Source organism: Mytilus trossulus, unplaced genomic scaffold (assembly GCF_036588685.1).
Source record: "Mytilus trossulus isolate FHL-02 unplaced genomic scaffold, PNRI_Mtr1.1.1.hap1 h1tg000110l__unscaffolded, whole genome shotgun sequence".
In the NCBI taxonomy this organism is placed as follows: domain Eukaryota; kingdom Metazoa; phylum Mollusca; class Bivalvia; order Mytilida; family Mytilidae; genus Mytilus; species Mytilus trossulus.
Genome location: NW_026963297.1, coordinates 993,513 through 1,016,146, shown reverse-complemented (window position 1 = coordinate 1,016,146; position 22,634 = coordinate 993,513). Strand labels below are relative to the sequence as shown.

Here is a 22,634-nt window from a genome sequence, read left to right as displayed (position 1 = left end):
AAACAACAGTATTTGGTAACCATAAAGAAAAATCTTTGATCATTTAAAAAATGTGTGATTATGCATGCATTGGGGACCACAAGAGGGTGCTACAAATTTGTGTTTATTAAGTAATATTATTGCCAACTATTTCTGAAAGCTTGGTTCACAATTTTTGAACAAACAGTCCTGCAGACGAAAATGTCTGCTTTAATTGCACGGTTGTAGCGGATAGGCTAAGGTCAACATTTTTGACTAAAATGTTAGGTTAGGGAAACTGTCCTTGTGTATAGACGACTTCTTCTTGGGGCCATTTTAAATGACAATTAGGCACAAACATGCTTAACAAAACGTATTCTAACTATGCATAATCTTTGATTACTATCTAATTGTCAGATGGGCATTCACAGGAAAATTAATTTTATATAACAAGGGTGTTCTAACAGGAAACTGATAAGTAGAGTATCCTTTTGGTGTTCGATGCATATGGTCAGTACTACCGAGCAATACTTGAGTACTCGAGTACTCGTTGACAACCCTAATATATAGATAGTTTTTTGCCCATAATTGATGTCAACATGACATCATATATCCTGTTCTGGCATCAAACTTGAACTATTGACATTTTAAAACTTTTTGTACCCTTCAGAATGTAATAAAATTTGACAAAAATAATATTTGCAGGTTAAAAGTGCGAGTATTTTGTACATGATGGAAAATCGCATGTCTCCTTTGCCATGGAGGATATGTGGATCGTTTTGACCTTTCAAAGTCATAAATAACCCAATGAATAGCCAATAGAAATGCCGCAATATTGCTTCAAGATGCTGAATAAGTCAATCAAATTACACAATTTTTCGTATCACATTCCATGCAGTAGTATGACACAAGAAATGTCTCTTCATGTGATAAATAGATAAAAGGCATACACCATAAAGAGCATTAGTTGTATTTATATTCTGCCTAAATGTAAAAAAGAAATATACTATAAAAATACAATACAAGATAAACGAATGTCCTTGGTTCTTTTTCATTTTTCGGTTATGAAAAATAAGAAGTAAGATAAACAAACGTAGAAACAGATAATAATAGTGTTTTAAATGACATTTGTGAAGGCAGCTTTTACTTTGTATGCTCTATGGAAATAATAAAGTATATGAAGTTCTTACTTTTTGCTACACAACTATTTGAACCAAAAAATGACACAGCATTTGTCAAAGCTAACAATACGTCATTTGTATTGCATTGATTTACTGTAAGCATCAGTTGTGGGCTATTTTGTATCTTGTTGCACATGTTATAAATGATTATAATTTTGTCATAATTGTATGCAACATATACTTGTTAACCTATTAAATTAAATGCATAAATGTATATATAAAGAAGCTATCTAAATGATTGTTATTATGTAAAATAATATGTTCAAGACCTTTAGGACTGATGATTTTTTAATGATGTATTTTATTTTGAATAAGAGATTATGTTACAAAATGCATATTACCAATTGTAGATACATGTGGAATGTGTCATATTTATATAATTATAGTGCTACAGTTATACTTTAAAATGTTTCCTTTTTTTTCGTTTCTTTTCCTTCTGGGTTATTTCATGGCATTACAGTAACTTGATGAGATCAACATGGAAGAGTATTCCCAATTTTAGGATGCAACTCTGGTGATTAATTTGAAATTCTATACTTTTATCCAACACAGAACTTGTTTAATAATCTTTTCATAAATAATTATTTCTGAACTTTTAGTCAAAAGATTCCTTGGTGGTTGTTGTTTATATCTTCTAAACAGGGTTCCATAAGGGTTTACAGGAATTCTTCGACTCAAATTGGTTGCCAAACCCAGATTTGATTTATACCAATTTAAGACAGTTTATTGTCTCATTCCATAGATGAGAAAGCCATTAATTTGAGCGTTTATTTTACTCATATGATAATCAGCTGGGATTCAACATAGACACAATTCATGTCAGTAATGTAAATGTACAGATATTACCTTTTCCTTTGATCAGCCTGCAACATTTATGTAGCGGAAGCGAGACATAACAATCCTATATTCCATCATCGTCAGTGACGGCGTCAACATTATGCTCAGTCTGTGGATTAAGATTTTTCAGACATCATTTACTTTGCAAAACTTCATTTTATTAAATTTTTACAGAAGCTTTTTATGTCCAAAAAGACAGTAATATTAAAACATTTTTTTTCATTTTTGTCGAGCCGTTGACTTTAGTCGAAAAAGCGAGACATAGCGATCCTACATTCCGTCGGCGTCGCTGTCGTCGTCGTCGTCGTCGGTGGCGTCCACAAATATTCACTCTGTGGTGTAGGTTTTTGAAATTTTAATAACTTTCTTAAACTATCCTGGATTTCTACCAAACTTGGACAGAAGCTTGTTTATGTTCATAAGATAGTATCCAGAAGTAAATTTTGTAAAAATAAAAATAAAATTCCTTTTTTCCGTATTTTACTTATAAATGGACTTAGTTCTTCTGCCACGAAACATTACATTCACTATGTGGTTAAAGATTTTAAAATGATAAACTTTCTTAAACTATTCTGGATTTCTACCAAACTTGGACAGAAGCTTTTTTATGATAATAAGATAGTATCTAAATTTTGTAAAAATAGTTTTCCATTTTTTCCGTATTTTACTTATAACTGGACTTAGTTTTTTCTGCCTGGAAACATTACATTCACTTTGTTTGTTAAAGTTTTTAAAATCTTAATAACTTTCTTAAACTATCCTGGATTGTTTACCAAACTTAAAGAGCCGGGTTGTTTCTGATCATGAGATAGTATCCAGTAGTAAATACAAATGTATTGTAAAAAAATCCTTTTTTTCCGTATTTTACTTATAAATGGACTTTTCTTTCATTAAACATTACATACAGTCTGGAATCAAAGTTTTTAAAACATTTATAAGATTCAGAAAATATCCCAGATTTGTTCCAAACTTGCACTGAAGCTTCTTACAAAGATAGTATCGAGAAAAATATTTTTATTGATTTTTTTCCCTCATTTTTGTTTAGTGTGCGATTAAAAGCAAAAGTAGGCGAGACACTGCATGGGTTCCGGGGAACCCTTGCGAATTTTCCATATTTTACTGATAAATTGACTTAGTTTTTTGCAATTAACATTAATATGAAGTCTCGGGTTAAAATTTATTAGTCTTCAATAATTGTGTCAAACCTTCATGGAATATTAATGTTACAGATGCTTTTCTATGATTAAAAAACAATATTCAAGAGCATATAGTCACGAAAATATTTATTGTTTTTCTGTTGGTTACTGATTAAATGACTAAATTTGTTCGCAGTGATCATGTAGAAACAGTCTGGTGTTAAAATTTGAAAGTCACAGTAAGGCCTTTAACATTCGTAAAGGTTGAGTGTATGTAGATTGCATTGGTCTGTACTTGCGATACAGGTGATGTTAACCTCAGGAAGACAAACCCTTTCGAAAGATTTATTGGTCACACACATTAGTATGCATAAGGTGTGGTTGTATGTCGAATAAATCGGTCTGCACTTGAGTTACAGTTATTGTGTACGCGTCAAAAAACAAAGCCTGTCGATATTTTTTTTTATTGTAATACACATTAATATTTCTTAGATTTTGGTTTATCTAAATGTAGATGGTCTTTGTTGGTAATTGAAATCCTGTTCATTTGATTCAAGTGTATGAAGATTGTTTTGTTCTGCACTTGAGGTACAAATGATATGAACTTCATGTAGACCAGGCTTGTCGAAAGTTTTGATGTAATATACATAAATTTTCATTATATTTGGGTGTATATAGATTTGAATTGGTCTGTACTTGATGCACAGTTGATGTTAACCTCCAGTATACAAAGCCTGTCGAAAGTTTTGATGGTAATAAACATCAGTATTCATTATGTTTTGGTTTATGTAGATTGCATTGGTCTGTATTTGAGGTACAGTTGATGTCTACCTCAAGTAGACCAAGCCTGTCGAGAGTGTTAATGGTAACGATTATCAGTATTCATCAGCGTTGGTTGTATGTCGATTCAATCAGTCGCCGTGGTGTAGTGGTTAGTGCATCGATCTACTAACACAAAGGTTCCTGGTTCGATTCCCGTCTGGGATGAAAATTTCAGGGGCTGAATTTTCGGCGCTCCCTTGACACCATTTGCTAGTATGGTCTTGATGAAACGATGATAGTCCGTCGGAAGGGGACGATAAATGGCTGACCCGTGTTAAGAGAGAGCCATATCTCTTGCACGTTAAAGACACCCTTGTAAGATTTCGCAAAAGAGCAGGCTAATGCCGCTACAAGGCAGCACTCGCACCCGCAAAGTGGAAAGGGATTAATATAAGTTGCAAAACTTGTTTCCCAATTCACTATAATTAAATATGTTTAAACTAAATTCAATCAGTCTGTATTTCAGGTAGAGATGATGTGTATTTCAAGTAGACAAGGCCTGTTGAATGTTTTTGTTGGAAATCACGCCCAGAAGAGAACGTCAACTTAACGCGGCATTATTGTATATCCAACATCGTTTACTTGTGACGTTATCTTGTACTTCAGTCATCAATACAAATTCATACAGTTCAGACGTCTTTCTTATTACATATGCAGTTTAAGTAAAATCACTTAACGATGTAGGTACCGTGACTAGAAGAAGATGACCTCAAAGCTTAAATCTATCCGAGCGGGACACAGAAGCGCAGTTTTTAGGATTTTAACAAGATTTGACGAAAGGAGTGAATCAGAAGAAAATCCGGAAGAGAACGAGTTGGAAACATTTTGATACGTTGAAGGAGAAGCAAGATATTCTGGAGGATTTGGATAAGAACATTTTAGAAAGTGTACAGGAGGAGGATATAGAGCAAGAGATACTTGACAAAGATGAATATAAATTTAACTTAGAGACGAAAATTCTCAAAATTCGTAAATTCATTAACGTTGAAATATCTGATTTGAATGCAGCCGCTAGACATTTGTTTGCCAAATAATGGGACACTGCCACTCATTCAAAATGTTGGCCCCGCATATAGCTTCAGAAATGACTCACAAAATACTGGCCCTAGTTTCAACTCTTTACGTTCAAATTCAAGCGTCAATAGCAAATACCGAAATTGAATTTACCTACTTTTGATGGAAACGTACTTAAATGGCAATACTTTTTGGATTCTTTTGATCCGGAAATTCACCACAACAACACACTAACCGACGTTCAAAAGTTCAATTACCTAATATCTTAACTAATGGGAGAAGCGTCATACACCATTGCCGGATTTGCTCTTACGCACACAAACTACAACAAAGCTAATAAACTTATACATGAAAGATTCGGACAAAAGCATTGGATCATTCAATCGTACATGCAAGCACTACTAGAGACACCCGCACCAAAGTATACGCGTACGCACCTTAGAACTACTACGATAGAATCGAAACACACATACGAGGACTAAAATCACTTGGACAAGCTCAAGACTCGTACGGCTCGTTATAAGTACCAGTCATACTCAATAAAATGCCTGGTGACATAGGAAAAACTTAACAAGTGAACACGGTTCAACCGATTGGATTCTTGGTAATCTTAGATCTATTTTTAAGGAGCTAGCAATTTAAGAGTCTGTTAGAAAAACAGAAACATTTGAAAGACCTATCGCTACAGCTACATGCACTTTCTACACAAACACAAAATCGCGCAAGATCTGGTCAAAGACCAATTCACCACAGAAATCTTATCAAACAAACTGAGCATACTGCAAGGAACCTCACTTTTCATCAGAATATTATAAATATACGGATCCAAACGACCGAACAAAAATTGTAAAAGAAGATGAATTGTGCCTGGTCTTAAATAATCGAAATTCTGAAACCCCGCCCAGTCAAGTGAAATAAATCTAGTAACAATACACAATAATGTTCTTTAGGTTTTGGTTTATGTAAACGTGGTTGGTCTGTACTTGAGATTTAGTTGATTTATATGTTAAGTTTACAAAGCCTGTCAAAATTGTTGCTGGTAATAGACATTTCTGTTTATTAGGTTTGAGTGTATAAAGATTGAATTGGTCTGCTCTTGGGGTACACATGATGTGTAATGCATGTAGACAAAGCGTGTCCAAAGTTTTGATGGCAATATCATTTTTTTTTTTCTTCCAGCATTTTTTTTTACATGCCCTCCCCTCGTTTCTATTAAAGTCATCAAGACTAAATATTTGCCATCGATAGACCTCATTATGACCTATAACCGGATGAGGCTGTGTTGGATTTCATCATCCCCTTTGAGAGTTATATCCCCTTGAAGCAATTTCTTTTATTTGCAATTTTCTTAAAAAGTGTTAGATATAGAATAGAATTGAAAATGGCACCATGTACAGGAACAGATGGTAATGTTAATAAACATAAAAAATAGCAGGTTATTTGCCCTGATAAGGAGTTATTTCCCTTGAAAACTTATACATTTTTCGAAAAATTATATTTCGAGAACCGGAAGTCGTAGAGACTTGGGACCTTCACCAATACTTTTTAATTCATGTGACCTTTAAGTTGTACCCAATGTCAAAGGTCACTAAGTGCAAAAAAATACGCTTCAATTTCAAGCTTACATATTAAGAAAGCGATAAGAGTTTGCTGCATACATACTGCATTTGAAAAGATCCTCTTGACAAGCTCTACATTTTATACATTAAGCTCAAAAATGTCCTACCGTCTGTTCAAAAGTAACGTCAGCATAACACTTAAAACTATAGTAACATGTGCATGTCTTTTATAAGGTAACATATATCAAACTACTATAAACTGTAAAGATGATCAGTAATTAAAAACCTTCAGTTTGAGGTCAATGTCGGGTCAGGATGAAATTTAAATTTGACCTTCAAAGTGTACTATGACCTTGACCTTGTTATATTTGAAAGGCGCGCTGGACTTGAAATAAAATAAAAACTTTCAGAACTAAACATGAAATTTCCCCGGAATAATATAGACCCCTTACAGAAACAAACAAACAAACAAACACACACACACATAACAAACAATCATGTTTCAAAGGGGGGAAAGACCGTTTACAATTGCCTTTTAAAAGCAATTGATTTATATTTCAGATTGACTTTGTTTGCACTTGAGGTACAGTTGATGTGCAACTTAAGTAGACAAAGCCTTTCGAATGTTTTGATTGTAATACACACTAATTTCCCTTTGCTTTTAGTTTATGAGAACGTAGTTGGTGTGACCCTGAAGTGCAATTGATTTGTAGTCGAGTAGAAAAAGACTGTCAAATTTGTGAGGTTCAAATGTATGAAGATTGAATTGGTCTGAACTTAAGGTACAAATGATGTATACATCAAGTAGACAAGGCTTGTCGAAAGTTTTGATGGCAATATACATTAATATACATTATACTTCAATGCATGTAGATTAAATTGGTCTATACTTGAGGTATAGTTGATGCTTACCTAAAATATACATATCCTAGATATTGACTGTGGTCACCTCTGTTATGATATTCTGATCACTTTACTTTTTTATATGATTTGTTTGCCTCTGACTTTGATTCCATTTGTTCTCTATAGACATATATTGACTTTCTGTTTACCTCTGCTCACTATACTAACACATATGTTGACCTTGGGTACCAAGGCTCACCTACCATGTAACCATAAATTGTGTATTTTGTTACCTCTTTTCAACTTACAAGGATATTACACATCTATTTTACTTTAGTTATATCTGGTCACTTGTACATATATCGACTATGTTTACCTATTGACGCCTAACAAGGACGTGATGGTCACATTCTACCGATATTCAATATGGTTACCTCTTGTCACCTTACATATATATTTACTTGGGTTACCTGTGGTCACATTGCACATCTATTGACTATGGTTACCTCTTGTCACCTTACAGATATACTTTTTTGGGTAACCTGTGGTCACATTGCACATCTATTGACTGCATTACAATGATGTTCTGGTCACATTAAACAGATAGTCAATTAGTTACCTCTGGTAACCATACAAATATATTGATGTTAGTTACTCCCTTCATCTTACACATATATTCAGTTTGGTTACCTTTGTCACCTTGCATTGATATTGACTATGCACCCTGGTCATCTTACAATGATGTTTTAGTTATTGTTAGACGTGATAACTAGTGTAACCTCTGGTCGTCTTACTTTCCGATGTTAACTTAAGTTACCCGAATATCATCTATCACATATATTGATTTCTTTAATTCAGATCACCATACACAGATATTGACTATGGTTACCTCTAGTCACTATATAATGATGTTCTGTTCACTTAACACTTTAATCTCATTTGGTTACCTCTGGTCTCTTTACACTGAAAATTAATTCATTACATCTACTTGATTGACACAAATATTGAATTTGGGTAGTTCTTGTCACCTAGCACATATTTGGTTCTCTTTGTTGGCTTTATACAAATGTTTACTTTGGTTCCCATTGTTCTCTTAACATATATTGACTTTGCTTACCACTGTTAACAATAATTACACATATGTTGACTTTGGATACCGATGCTCACCTAACATAAATTGTGAATTTTGTTACTTCATTCTAGGAAATACAAGCACGGGAATGTGTTCCCTTACACAGAAATGGATTTTTGATACCTCTAAATACCTTAAATTGATGTTCTGGTCACCAGACCCTTATATTTAATTTAGTAACCTCTGGTCAACTTGCAAAGATATTGACTATGTGTACCTCTGGTCAACTTACAACGCTGCTCTGGTCACGTTACACAATAAATCAATTTGGTAACCTCTGGTATCCTTACACATGTAGTTAGTGACGTTGGATACCTCTTGTCATCTTACACAGATAATTACTTTGGTTACCTCTTGTCATTTTGCACTGATTTTGACTATCTTCCCCCTTGCCATCTTGAACAATGATGTTCTAATTATTTTTAAACAGATATAATTGGGGTAACCTCGGTTTACCTTAAGTTTCTCAATATTACCTACCACATATATTGATTTCTTAACCTCTGATTACCTTACATAGATATTAAGTATCATTACCTCTGGTCACCGTATACTAATGTTCTGTTCACTTTACCCTTTTACACATATAAATGTTCACTTTAGTTCCCTTTGTTCTCTATAGACAAATATTGACTTTGGTTACCTGTGTTCATCATAGTTACACATGTGTTGATTTATGGTACGCATGGGATTTGCATGATCACCTAACATAAATTGTGTATTTTGTAACATCTGTTCACCTACGATATTCCCGTGCTAGTATTTCCTATCATGATGTTTTTATGCCCCACCGACGATAGTAGACGGGCATTATGCTTTCCAGTCTGTGCGTCCGTTCGTTCGTACTTCCGTTGGTTCGTCCCGCTTCAGGTTTAAGTTTTTGGTCAAGATAGTTTTTGATGAAGTTGAAGTCCAATCAACTTGAAACTCAGTACACATGTGCCCTATGACATGATCTTGCTAATGTGTATGCCCAATAAGTGTTTGACCCCAAGTTCATGGTTCACTGAACATAGAAAATGATAGTGCAAATTTCATGTTAAAGTTTTTGGTCGTTGAAGTACTTGATGAAGTTGAAGTCCAATCAACTTGAAACTAAGTATACATGTTCCCTGTTATATGTTTCTAATTTAAATGCAAAATTTGAGTTTTTACTCCAATTTTAGCCATGGCATTGGCAATTTATTTTCGATTTACGAATTTGACTGTCCCTCTGCTATCTTTCGCCCCTCTTCTAAATCAGATATTTAATTAAGTTACCTTTTGTTATCTGGTCACCTTGCAAGGATATTGACTATGTTAACCTCTGATTGTCTGACACATATTTTTGACTTTGGTTATCTCTGGTCACTTGTACAAATGTGGACTATGTTTACCTCTGGTCTTATAATTAACCAAGGCATTTGCAATTAACATTAACATGCTCCGCTCAGTCCATAGTGTAAAAAAGATCTGTGGTATGGTCAATATTGGCATCCACTTAGGGGGTAGGGGGTTGATTAACACTGTTTTGGCCTACGTTCACATAATTACAAATGTTCTGGTCACAATACACATATATTTACTTTGGTTACATCTGGTCACCTTGCAGTGATAGTGACTATGATTAGATAACCTTACAATGACTTTCTGGTAACATTAAATAGAGACTTAATTAGGTTACCTCTTGTTTTTATTGCAAAGATAGTGACTATCTTTATCTAACACAGATATTGAATATGGTTACCTCTGGTCATTGTATAATATTTTTATGTTCAATTTACACTTTTATCTTATTTGGTTTGCTCTGGAAACTTTACACATATTACGACTTTGATAACATCTTCTCATTTGACACACACAATGAATTGGTTACTTCTGTTTACCTAGCATACATTTGGTTCCTTTGTTCTCTTTACAGAAGTGTTGACTTTAGTTCCCTTTGTTCTCTGTAGACAGATATTGGCAATGGTTACCTCTGTTCACCATAATTGCGCATATTTTGACTTTAGGTACCCAAGCTCACCTAACATAAATTGACCTGTTTTACCTCTGGTCTCCTTGCAAGGATGGTGACTATATTAACCTTTGATCATCATAAATAAGGCCGTTCGTTTTCTCGTTTGAATTGTTTTACATTGTCTTATCGGGGCCTATTATAGCTGACTATGCGGTATGGGCTTTGCTCATTGTTGAAGGCCGTACGGTGACCTATAGTTGTTAATGTTTGTGTCATTTTGGTCTGTTGTGGATAGTTGTTTCATTGGAAATCATACCACATCTTCTTTTTTATATTAACATCTATTAACTATGACTACGGTTACCTCTGTTCATCTTTAACAAATATTCACCTAAAATATCTCTTGTTACCTTGTAATGATATTGACTATGTTTCCCAGTGATCTTCTTACAAAAATGCTCTGGTCACCTCATTTAAATATGCCAACTTTATATACCCAATATCACCTAGCACATATATTGATTTGTTTTACCTCTGATCACCTCATGGTTATCTCTGGTCGACGGATAATTTTTATCTTTTCACTCTAAACTTGCAAGGCCGCTATTAACTCTGTTTATCTCTGATCATCTTACACATATATTAGACTTTAATTTCTCTGATCACTTGTACATATGACTTATGGAATTTATTTACATATGGTCGCCTTACAATAACTTTCTGGACACAATACACAGATATTAAATTAGTCAGTTCTGTTCACCTTACACATATATTTACTTTGGTTACCTCTGGTTACATTGCATGATTATCCCTGGTCACTTTACAATGATGTTCTGGTCACATTTAACAGATATTTAATTTGTATGGTAACCATACACAAATATTTACGTTGGTTACCTCTGGTCATCTTGCAAAGATATTCCCTTTGACTATCTCTTGTCATCTTGTACTGATATTGACTATGTTTCCCCATTGATACCTTACAATGTTGTTCTAATTATTTTTAGACCGATATAACATGGGTAGTTTCTGCTCACCATACTTACCGCTGGTAACTTAAAAGTTACCCAATATCAATTATCACAAGAAATGTAGATTAAACACGATTAAATTATAATCCTTGTACCTTTCATAACTATTTAAACCACTGGGTCGATGCCACTGATGGTGGACTTTTCTTCCCCAAGGGTTTCACCAGCCCAGTTCAGCACTTCGGAGTTGACATAAATGTCAATTATATGGTCATTTTTATGAATTGCCTGTAACAAATCATTGAATTGTTTGGAAAACTAAGGATTTTCTTATATCAGGTATAGATTACCTTAGCCGTATTTGGCAAACTTTTTTGATTTGAGCGTCACTGATGAGAATTATGTAGACGAAACACACGTCTGGCGTATTAAATTATATTCCTAGTACCTTTGATAACTATTTAATTGTATAAATATCCTGCTTGTACCTTGGTGCATAACTTTTTTTTTTACCAAAACCGATGCACACACTAGCCATTGTTCCTTTCCTTTTAGGGTGATTTGTAGTGCATCCACCAGTTTTATGTCATGATTGGATACCTCATATCCTTGTTTCTTTTCTGTTATATTCTCATATTTGATGATAGGTGAAATCTGTCAATTTCAGAATACTGATGACGTCATTTGAACATAACATCTAATATTCTTCTAAATATTCTGATTATACCATCTTTTTCTTTCTTTTTTTCGGTATCAATTTGTACTTGAAGGGGCTATAAGACAAAATAAATGAGTTCTCAACTTACATTTCGTGTTTCCTTCTCTGCTGTTTTGAAATGTTCCAGGACATAGTTCAACCTTTTGTCTATATGTAATGTAATCTTCCTTTTCATTATACTTCCATGCTTGTTAAACCTTCGTTCTAATCAAACCTTCGTCCTAATCCTTAGTACTGATTGTGTGTCTCTGCGAGTAGAGTACAAACGGCTGGGCTTGATTTAACAGTTTGTGTCTATTTTCATCTGTAATGTCATCGTCAACATGTTTAAAAAATTACTGGCAGTAAATTAATATTTCACTCCTTGAAATAAAGGCATTTTTAAGCCACTAATTAATATATATTGAAAAGCAAAATTAATTTTTGATGAAAGGTAAAAGCAAATAAATAACAGGAAAGCGGTTCAGGCTCTTGAGAGTCTCTTTTTAGTGTACCCCTTCTTTGTTAAACCGTGGTTTTGTGGAGCCTGCAACTTTTGTCACATAATGCTCGACATAGGGATAGTGATCCGGCGGCGGCGGCGTTAGCTCACTACTTAATAGCTTAAAATTTAAGCAGGTGGAATACCTGTATGCTTCATACTTTGTATATAGATGCCTCATGTTACGAAGTTTCCTTCAGTTTTATGGTTCATTGACCACTAGATAAAAAAGTTGTATTTTTTTGTAATTTTCATTTCTCTCTTATTATGAGTAATAGGATAACTATTTTTGGGGGTATGTTTGTACCTTGCAAGGTACTCATGTCTGTCAGACAGTTTTAACTTGACCTCAACCTCATCTCACGGATTAGTGAACAAGGTTAAGTTTTGGTGGTCATGTCCATATTTCAGATACTATATAAGCAATAAGTCTAGTATATTCAGTGTATGTATGGACTGTAAGGTGTACATGTCCAACTGACATGTGTCATCTGACCTTGACCTCATTTTCATGGTTCAGTGGTCAAAGTTAAGTTTTTGAATTTTGATCTTTTTTCAAATACTTATTTTTACTCTATGCAATCGGTGTATGGAAATATTTTATGATCTATATGTCTGTAGTTAATTAAATTAACGGTACCAATTTTCTTGCACCAGATGCGCATTTCGACAATACATGTCTCTTCAGTGATGCTCGTGGCCAAAATATTTCAAAATCCAAAGCTTATATAAAAGATGAAGAGCTATAATCTAAAAGGTCCAAAAAGTATAGCCAAATCCGTGAAAGAAATCAGAGCTTTGCTTGAGGGAGATACATTCCTTAATTTATAATAATTTATAATATTTTGTAACAGCAAATTTTAATAACACAAAAAATCCATATGTTCATGCCAGTACCGAAGTACTGGCTACTGGGCTGGTGATACCCGCAGTGTAGCGCAGGTTTTATTTAACCTTGACCGCATTTTTACGGCTCATTGCTCAGTGTTAAATTTTTGTATTTTGGTCCGTTTTTCTTAAATTGTAGGCAATAGGTCAGCACTATTTGTTGTATGGAAGAATTGTTTGCTGTACATGTCTGCCTGGTATGGTTCATCTAACCTTGACCTCATTTTCATTGTTCATTGGTCAATGTTTAGTTTGCTTGGTTAATGTTAAGTTTATGTGACAGTTGTAATAAAGCTTAATATTTAGGACTATCAACATAATATCAATGATAAGTAAATAAGGCGAGACATTTTAGTGAGTGCACTCTTGTTATTCCTTAGTACGGAATGTGTGTCACTGCAAGCAGAGTACCACTCACTGGGCTTTATTTGACAATTTGTGTCTATTAACATCTGTTATCTCATCCTCAAAATGTTTAGATAATTTCTGTATTTCAAATACGTCTCTCATAAATCTGTATTAGTGTAAACATCCTTACCACATGATAGTAGATGATGTTTGATTAGGTGTAAAATTTGATCTTTATATTTTATCAAAAATCTGAGAACCCCCTTGTAGATCATGGCTCTAGGAACAACATATATTAATATCCAAACTATGGGGGTATCCACAAAGAAGCTTACTTCAATTAAAAGTGGAAATTTCTTGTAAAAGTTTGTAGACAGAGTTTACATATTTTTCATTTATCTTTGCTTTGTGTTAATACATATACATCATACAATCCAATTGGTGGATACTCTTGTATTGCCTTATGTGTACTGATGTGATGAGTACAAAATTTAAATCTGAACAAAGTGATATTTTCTTGCCTTTTAATGATCTCCTGTATGACATTTGCAACTGATTGGAAGGTACATCAGTCAGGAATCTGATAAAATATGTATAATTCATTTAATAATCTAGATTTATAAGTTGGTACGCTAAGCCCGGGGTGTGTCCTCAATATACCCATCAATGACGCTCGAAGCAAAACAAAGAACGAAGGTAAATTCAAATTTTGTAGACAATGAAAGACCAGTTTGACAAACAATTCGTAGGCTATGCGTAATTAAATCAGGACAATGATAGTCTCTGTGTTAAATGTAAAATCACAAAAAATACAGAACTTGGAAATGAAAAGCACTTATCAAATGGAAAAATCAAAAACGCAAACATATCAATGATGATTATATGACCAAAATTGTCAAATGACCCTTTAATGAGTTATTGCCCTTTAAGGACAATTTTAGACAATGATTTTTATGATTTTTAATTTTAAAAATCTTCTAAAATGAATATAGTATAGATTTTGTATTTTATTTCCTTGTACGTCAAGAAACATAGACACTATGGCTAAAATGGAACATATTGGTAAAATCATTTAGTTGCTTTTGAAGAAAAGATGACAGATACAATGAACATTTAAATTGCATATTTAAGCCGCTCATTAATATAATAAAAAGCAAAACTAAGCATTGATGAAAGATTTAAGCAAAAAAAAAAAAAAAACCTAACAAGTGAACGATTTAGGCTCTTGGGAGCCTTTTGTGTAAGAATAAATATGTTGTATTAAATTTGCGTTGAAGATGGTTACCTTTCCTCGTCAGTTTTAATCTAGCGGCGTACTACAGTACATGATATATAAGGCATGAAGATGTTATTGTTACAGATCAGCTAAATTATATATAGTAAAGGATCTTACAAATTTATATAATATACAGTCACAGAAAATAATTATATTTATAAGTACGTCTGAGTCAGTGACAACTCTACAACAGATGTATCCATCGGATCGCCATCAATGATGGTGATACATGGCTGTGTACATAATGTATATACAACTCGTCTAAACATCAACCCAACAATGTTAGATCTGTAAATTTGCTTTCGCAAATTGTTTGTTCTTCCCTCGCCGGGATTCAAACCCATGCTACTGTGATATCGTGACACCAAATCGCCTGCACTGCAGCCGTCCCGCTAGACCACACGACCACCTGGGCTCTTAAAAAATAGAGCTTTCGCTGGCCGTGTGTTACCTTTCCACGTCAGTTTTAATCTAGCGGCGTACTGCAGTACATGCTATATTAGGCATGCAGATGGTATTGTTACAGATCAGCTACATTATCTATAGTAAAGGATCCTACAAATTAATGAAATATACAGTCACAGAAAATAATTATATTTATAAGTACGTCTGAGTCAGTGACAACTCTACAACAAATGTATCCATCGGATCGTCATCAATGATGATGATACATGGCTGTTTACATAATGTATATACAACTCGTCTAAACATCAACCCAACAATTTTAGATCTGTAAATTTGCTTTCGCAAATTTTTTGTTCTTCCCTCGCCGGGATTCGAACCCATGCTACTGTGATATCGTGACACCAAATCGCCTGCACTGCAGCCGTCCCGCTAGACCACACGACCACCTGGGCTCTCAATAAAGAACTTCGCTGGCCGTGTGTTACCTTTCTTCGTCAGTTTTAATCTAGCGGCGTACTACAGTACATGCTGTATAAGGCATGAAGATGTTATTGTTACAGATCAGCTAAATTATCGATAGTAAAGGATCCTACAAATTTATGTAATATACAGTCACAGAAAATAATTATATTTATAAGTACGTCTGAGTCAGTGACAACTGTACAACAGATGTATCCAACGGATCGCCATCAATGATGGTGATACATGGCTGTGTACATAACGTATATACAACTCGTCTAAACATCAACCCAACAATGTTAGATCTGTAAATTTGCTTTCGCAAATTTTTGGTTCTTCCCTCGCCGGGATTCGAACCCATGCTACTGTGATATCGTGACAGCTAATCGCCTGCACTGCAGCCGTCCCGCTAGACCACACGACCACCTGGGCTCTCAATAAAGAGCTTTCGCTGGCCGTGTGTTACCTTTCCTCGTCAGTTTTAATCTAGCGGCGTACTACAGTACATGATATATAAGGCATGAAGATGTTATTGTTACAGATCAGCTAAATTATCTATAGTAAAGGATCCTACAAATTAATGTTATATACAGTCACAGAAAATAATTATATTTATAAGTACGTCTGAGTCAGTGACAACTCTACAACAGATGTATCCATCGGATCGTCATCAATGATGGTGATACATGGCTGTGTACATAATGTATATACAACTCGTCTAAACATCAACCCAACAATGTTAGATCTGTAAATTTGCTTTCGCAAATTTTTTGTTCTTCCCTCGCCGGGATTCGAACTCATGCTATTGTGATATCGTGACACCAAATCGCCTGCACTGCAGCCGTCCCGCTAGACCACACGACCACCTGGGCTCTCAATAAAGAGCTTTCGCTGGCCGTGTGTTACCTTTCCTCGTCAGTTTTAATCTAGCGGCGTACTACAATACTTGCTATATAAGGCATACAGATGTTATTGTTTCAGATCAGCTAAATTATCTATAGTAAAGGATTCTACAAATTAATGTAATATACAGTCACAGAAAATAATTATATTTATAAGTACGTCTGAGTCAGTGACAACTCTACAACAAATGTATCCATCGGATCGTCATCAATGATGATGATACATGGCTGTTTACATAATGTATATACAACTCGTCTAAACATCAACCCAACAATTTTAGATCTGTAAATTTGCTTTCGCAAATTTTTTGTTCTTCCCTCGCCGGGATTCGAACCCATGCTACTGTGATATCGTGACACCAAATCGCCTGCACTGCAGCCGTCCCGCTAGACCACACGACCACCTGGGCTCTCAATAAAGAACTTCGCTGGCCGTGTGTTACCTTTCTTCGTCAGTTTTAATCTAGCGGCGTACTACAGTACATGCTGTATAAGGCATGAAGATGTTATTGTTACAGATCAGCTAAATTATCGATAGTAAAGGATCCTACAAATTTATGTAATATACAGTCACAGAAAATAATTATATTTATAAGTACGTCTGAGTCAGTGACAACTCTACAACAGATGTATCCAACGGATCGCCATCAATGATGGTGATACATGGCTGTGTACATAACGTATATACAACTCGTCTAAACATCAACCCAACAATGTTAGATCTGTAAATTTGCTTTCGCAAATTTTTTGTTCTTCCCTCGCCGGGATTCGAACCCATGCTACTGTGATATCGTGACACCAAATCGCCTGCACTGCAGCCGTCCCGCTAGACCACACGACCACCTGGGCTCTCAATAAAGAGCTTTCGCTGGCCGTGTGTTATATATATATTGAATTAAGTCCTATTGGCCAGTTTGCAGACTGTCTGTTTAAGTATGCTATTTATATTCTGCTGAATGTGTTATTTTGTGATCTTTGTGGAATTGAGATATGAAAGGAAAAAAACAAAAATCACAACCTATCTGTGAAAAGTGGCATTTCCACAAGCGTTTGTGATAATAAAAAAGAATGATTAACAGTAAAAGATATAAAGAAAAATCATTACTAAAATTGGAAAGTCAATTTACTGGCGTAGCTTATTTTTTGAGTGAACTCAACCAAAAAATTAAAAAAAACTGTAATTAAAATGATTCATATGATGGAGAAATGTGTGTGTATACTATTAGAAAAATAATTATTATATACCGAATGATATGTATTTAGGAAAATTGTTTGATATCAAATTACAAATACAAATCCTCACGTGTTCCTGTAAAAATCTTAATGATTGTAATTATCAATTTACTTTTAAACATAATACCTAGTTTTGTTTTAAATACTGCGGATCTAATTACCTATTTCAGGATCGTATTTTATAAGATTTGTACTAGTAAACCAATATCATAATAAACTTCAAAGTAAATACCAACTTTTGAATTGTTCCGTTTTGTTTTAAATATAATAGTTTGTTTCAAGACAATATCATTCATGCTTTCTTTCATGTGATTAAGAATTTTTAATAATAGGTTTATAATCAATGGGCTAGTGCAATTCCATACATAATCCCTTCAAAATATAATAATAATAAAAAAAAAAAACACATGTTATTGATAACACCCTATCACGAGGAGTAATGTACCAAAAATTGCATCGATACTTAAATTCATATCCTTGTAAATCAAATTCCCTTATTTTTTCAAATATTTAGAACAATTTGACATAAGGTCATGCTGACTATCAATGTTTGTGAAACATTGCGCGCGTCTGGCTTAAATATTAAATTGTTATTCCTGGCATCTATGACGAGTTTATTGATGCATTTGGAATATCTAATTTGCTCATTTTTAAAGGATGGCATTTTGTGGAAGTCGCATGGATACGTTTGGTATGGTTTTTTTTTCTTTCGGTGATTACAGCTGAATTTTGTGTATCCGGTGCAATTTGGGTACTATAACGTAAAATACTAGGGAGTCATCTTTACTGTGAAAGAAATTTCTGGCGATTGTTTTACAGTCTAAGGTTTTTCAAAAAGTCGTATGGACTGTTATTTCCAATTCCTGATTATTGATATATTGATTAATTGTTCATGTTTTTACGCCTACTTCAAACCTGGTACCTATATCGCAGCGCTAGCTTTTTTGGAGGAGGCTTGAGTGCTCAAACTACCAACGTCCTTTGGTAAATACTGAGCTAAACATTGTCTAACATGTATTATATAAAATAGAAACAAATATGTAACTCGTTCTTCAATTTACAATTTATAATGAACACACGGTTTTTGTTATCAGTAATAAACCATTATCATTACATATACCCCATTGACTTACAACTACTGAAAAACGAAATATTACATCACTTCCGAATAATACAAACATTTTTTTTGGAGATACCACCGTTGTCACCTATATTTTAACCGCTAATTCTTTGAGCCTAAAATCCATTTATTTTAAAAATTGCATACAAATACATTTTAAACTGATCAACCTCGAATCACTATTACTGATATCAATGTTAATTTTGATAGCAATGTCTATATAAGACTCTGTTATAACAAGTTTGTAAAATTCATACCATCATTTATAAAAACAACACATCACTTTCTGCACTCTAATTATTTTTATAAAAGGTTTATAAATGACTTTTTATGATACTTCTGAAGATAATTTATAACTACAAATAACACACAAATAATGATAGGATTATCCTTTCCAAAGGTGAACTATCATTTAAAAAATCATATAAAGTGTCCGCAACTTGTAATTTAATATATTTCTACAGTACATTTGCGTTCCGTTACATTTTTAATCAATGGAAAAGGATTCCCGCCTTCGTGATATAATAGCCTGATTCGCAAAGGTGATAAATGTACCAAATAACTTTGAATAAATGTTTACATCTGAATTTTACCGGGGTGAAAGGGTTGTTTTCGAGACAATTACACAGTAGTTAAACTAATTTGAACTATGATTCCATTGAACACAAAACGTATTTCCGTCTGTAATTTCCACTTAATTACCAGATAGTAATTTGAAATAACGATATTTTATTTTTAGCCACAAATATCCATTAGCGAGAGAGTCGTCATGAAGCTCAATCGAAATCACCTCATGTAACGTACTAAACAAATTAACATATCTATCGGTGATGTGTGCATTTGCCTTTGATGTGTACTCTCTGATAATGTCAATATCAGTGGACTGGTCGTAATATAAAAATTATTTGGTCAGTTCGCAATTGACATGAACGATTGCATGGATCTAAATAACTTTGATATACAAATTTGCTTTGGATATTTTTCGCAGGTTTTTTGTTGGTGAATGAAACACTTTTCATTGTTTGGACGTGTAGAAATAGCCTTTTTGACCGATTGGTGTGAAGTTAAAAATTGAACAGAAAATGTTTGAAAACCCGGATAAACTTATAAAAAGTTTGGGTTATCTGAACAATTATTGATAGGTATCGTTGCTATGCACAATTACGTATAACCAACATATTGTCCATGCTATGCTATAATTCGGAGTTAAGTATGGCGTCCATTATGACTGAACTAGTATAGATATTTGTTTAGGGGCCAGCTGAAGGACGCCTCCGGGTGCGGGAGTTTCTCGCTGCATTGCAGACCTATTGGTGACTTTCTGCTTTTGTCTGTTCTATGGTCGGGTTGTGGTTACTTTGACACATTCCCCATTCTCAATTTTATTTTGATCTGAGATTTTATTCCCGCTTAGCCTGGTGCCAAGAAGATTTTTGTTTGTTTAATGAGAAGTATATCTTTTACCTGTTTAGTGAATATAAAGTGTTATAATTCATATGTATATGCAACACAATGAAAAGAGGCCAAAAAGGTACCACAATCGGATGCGATAATCTAGAAAAAATGAATTGTACACGTTTTCGACATATTACTTGGACCATCATATACAATTCTTATCAGAAGATGTGGTTTCATTGTCAACATACATGAGTATACAGATATTCGTAGAACAAAGAACACATACGCAAACAGATTATAATTTTTACTAACTCCGAAAGAATTAAACAGTTAAATAACTTTTTGCCACATGAATTCTGGATCCGAATATGTGACTATTGTAATTAATTTGTTCTCAAAGTCACAGACGGAGTGAGATCTCAATCGTTCCCGTTACCTCTAGACGTACAATGAGTTCCTAAGGGAAATTGCATTGTCAATATATACAGAAATGCAACCTATAAGTAGTGTATAACAATATCCACCATATGTTTATAGGTTTATATAAATGTCCCAGACCATATGACGATTTGGACAGTACGCAGAATGAAAACAGACAACAATGATACGTTCCTGATCGTATGCGTATAAACGTGCATTATAGGACAAACAGGAACCATATATGTATTTGGATTGTATGGGTAAATTTTAGACAATCATTTATTGGAATTTACAAATTAATATTATTACAATTAGTTAAATGAAGTGAAATATATCATCAGCCCTACAGATTAATCTGGAAATATTATATCAACAACTGGTATTATAAGGGTAACAAAGCTACTTTATTCATTCTTTGCATTACTTTTCGACACGTTTTTATTATATTTTCTCATTGTATTTTGGACGGATTTTCCAAAAAAATCTTGTTTAGATTCTTTTACGGTTTTTGTAGTAAACTTCCTCAATATTGTACAATCTTTTCTTTCGAATTATGTTTACTTCTAATAACTTCAATATTCAAAGTAAAACTGTACCAAAAGGTTTAAACATCAAAGTGAGTCGCCAGGCACCGGGACATAAATCCAAAAGATTCATGAGCCGTTGGAATGAAATTCTGTTTAAATGTTCAATCCAGCTTCTTCAACTGTTACTTTCTTTTACAACCACAAATTACAAACAAATTGTAAATAAAATATCAGATATCTGATACTCTTCAACTTCGTACTTTATTTGACTTTTTAAAACTTATTTTTGATTTGAGCGTCACTGATGAGTCTTTTGTAGACGAAAAGCGCGTCTGGCGTATATATAAAAGTTAGTCCTGATATCTATGATAAGTTTATATCATCACCACTTGTAACATTTCTCGTGACGATTTAGCAATAGTTAAACGTCGCCTCGCAGATATTGAACAAATTGAACTATCGAAACATAAAGAAAAACAAAGGAATAAATGTCAAAGAGATAAAATTCACACTGTCCATTTGAATCAGCATATGAATGATATTAATACAACAAACCATAAGATCCCTAGAAAAAGAAAATTTAAAAGACGGAAACAAAAAACCGAAAGCATTGTTGTAAATTTGTCATCTAAAGAACTTACACGTGCTGAGGAATCTTTTTCTAAGTAAAGGTTTAAACTTCTGTCCTATTCCATCAACTGTAAACAACTTTTTAGCTAGACGAAGACCTAGACTAATTCGCTAGACGTTTACGCTTGAAAGATTTTTTCTACAATAGGGGCAAGAAAAACCTCGAAGAAGCCGGATTAACAGATTCAGATACTGACACCAATGAAGAAGTCACGCCAATCCCAAAATTTAGGAAAACAAGTTCATGGAAACCACCAAAGAGTAAAAATGATAACTTGGAGTCATTCATTAACTACGTGAGGTCTGATATAACGTCCTGTATAACAAATACAAGAAATTATAATTTATCCAAGTCAGAAAGTATAGCTTTGAAAGCGTTAAAAGATCAAGAGGATATTGTAATAAAACCTGCCGACAAAGGGGGCGCTTTGGTT

The 22,634-nt window shown here is 34.0% G+C and overlaps 1 long non-coding RNA gene across 1 annotated transcript; it reads right to left on the bottom strand.

Annotated features, from left to right (window-relative positions):
- Positions 1-1,758: 1,758 nt before the first annotated feature.
- On the bottom strand, positions 1,759-22,310 carry LOC134700035 (uncharacterized). Its single transcript, XR_010103742.1, has 3 exons — positions 22,212-22,310; positions 12,202-12,417; positions 1,759-2,085 (listed from the first exon to the last, which is right to left on the bottom strand). It is a non-coding gene; the product is annotated as an uncharacterized LOC134700035 (long non-coding RNA).
- Between the last annotated feature and the right edge of the window lie 324 nt (positions 22,311-22,634).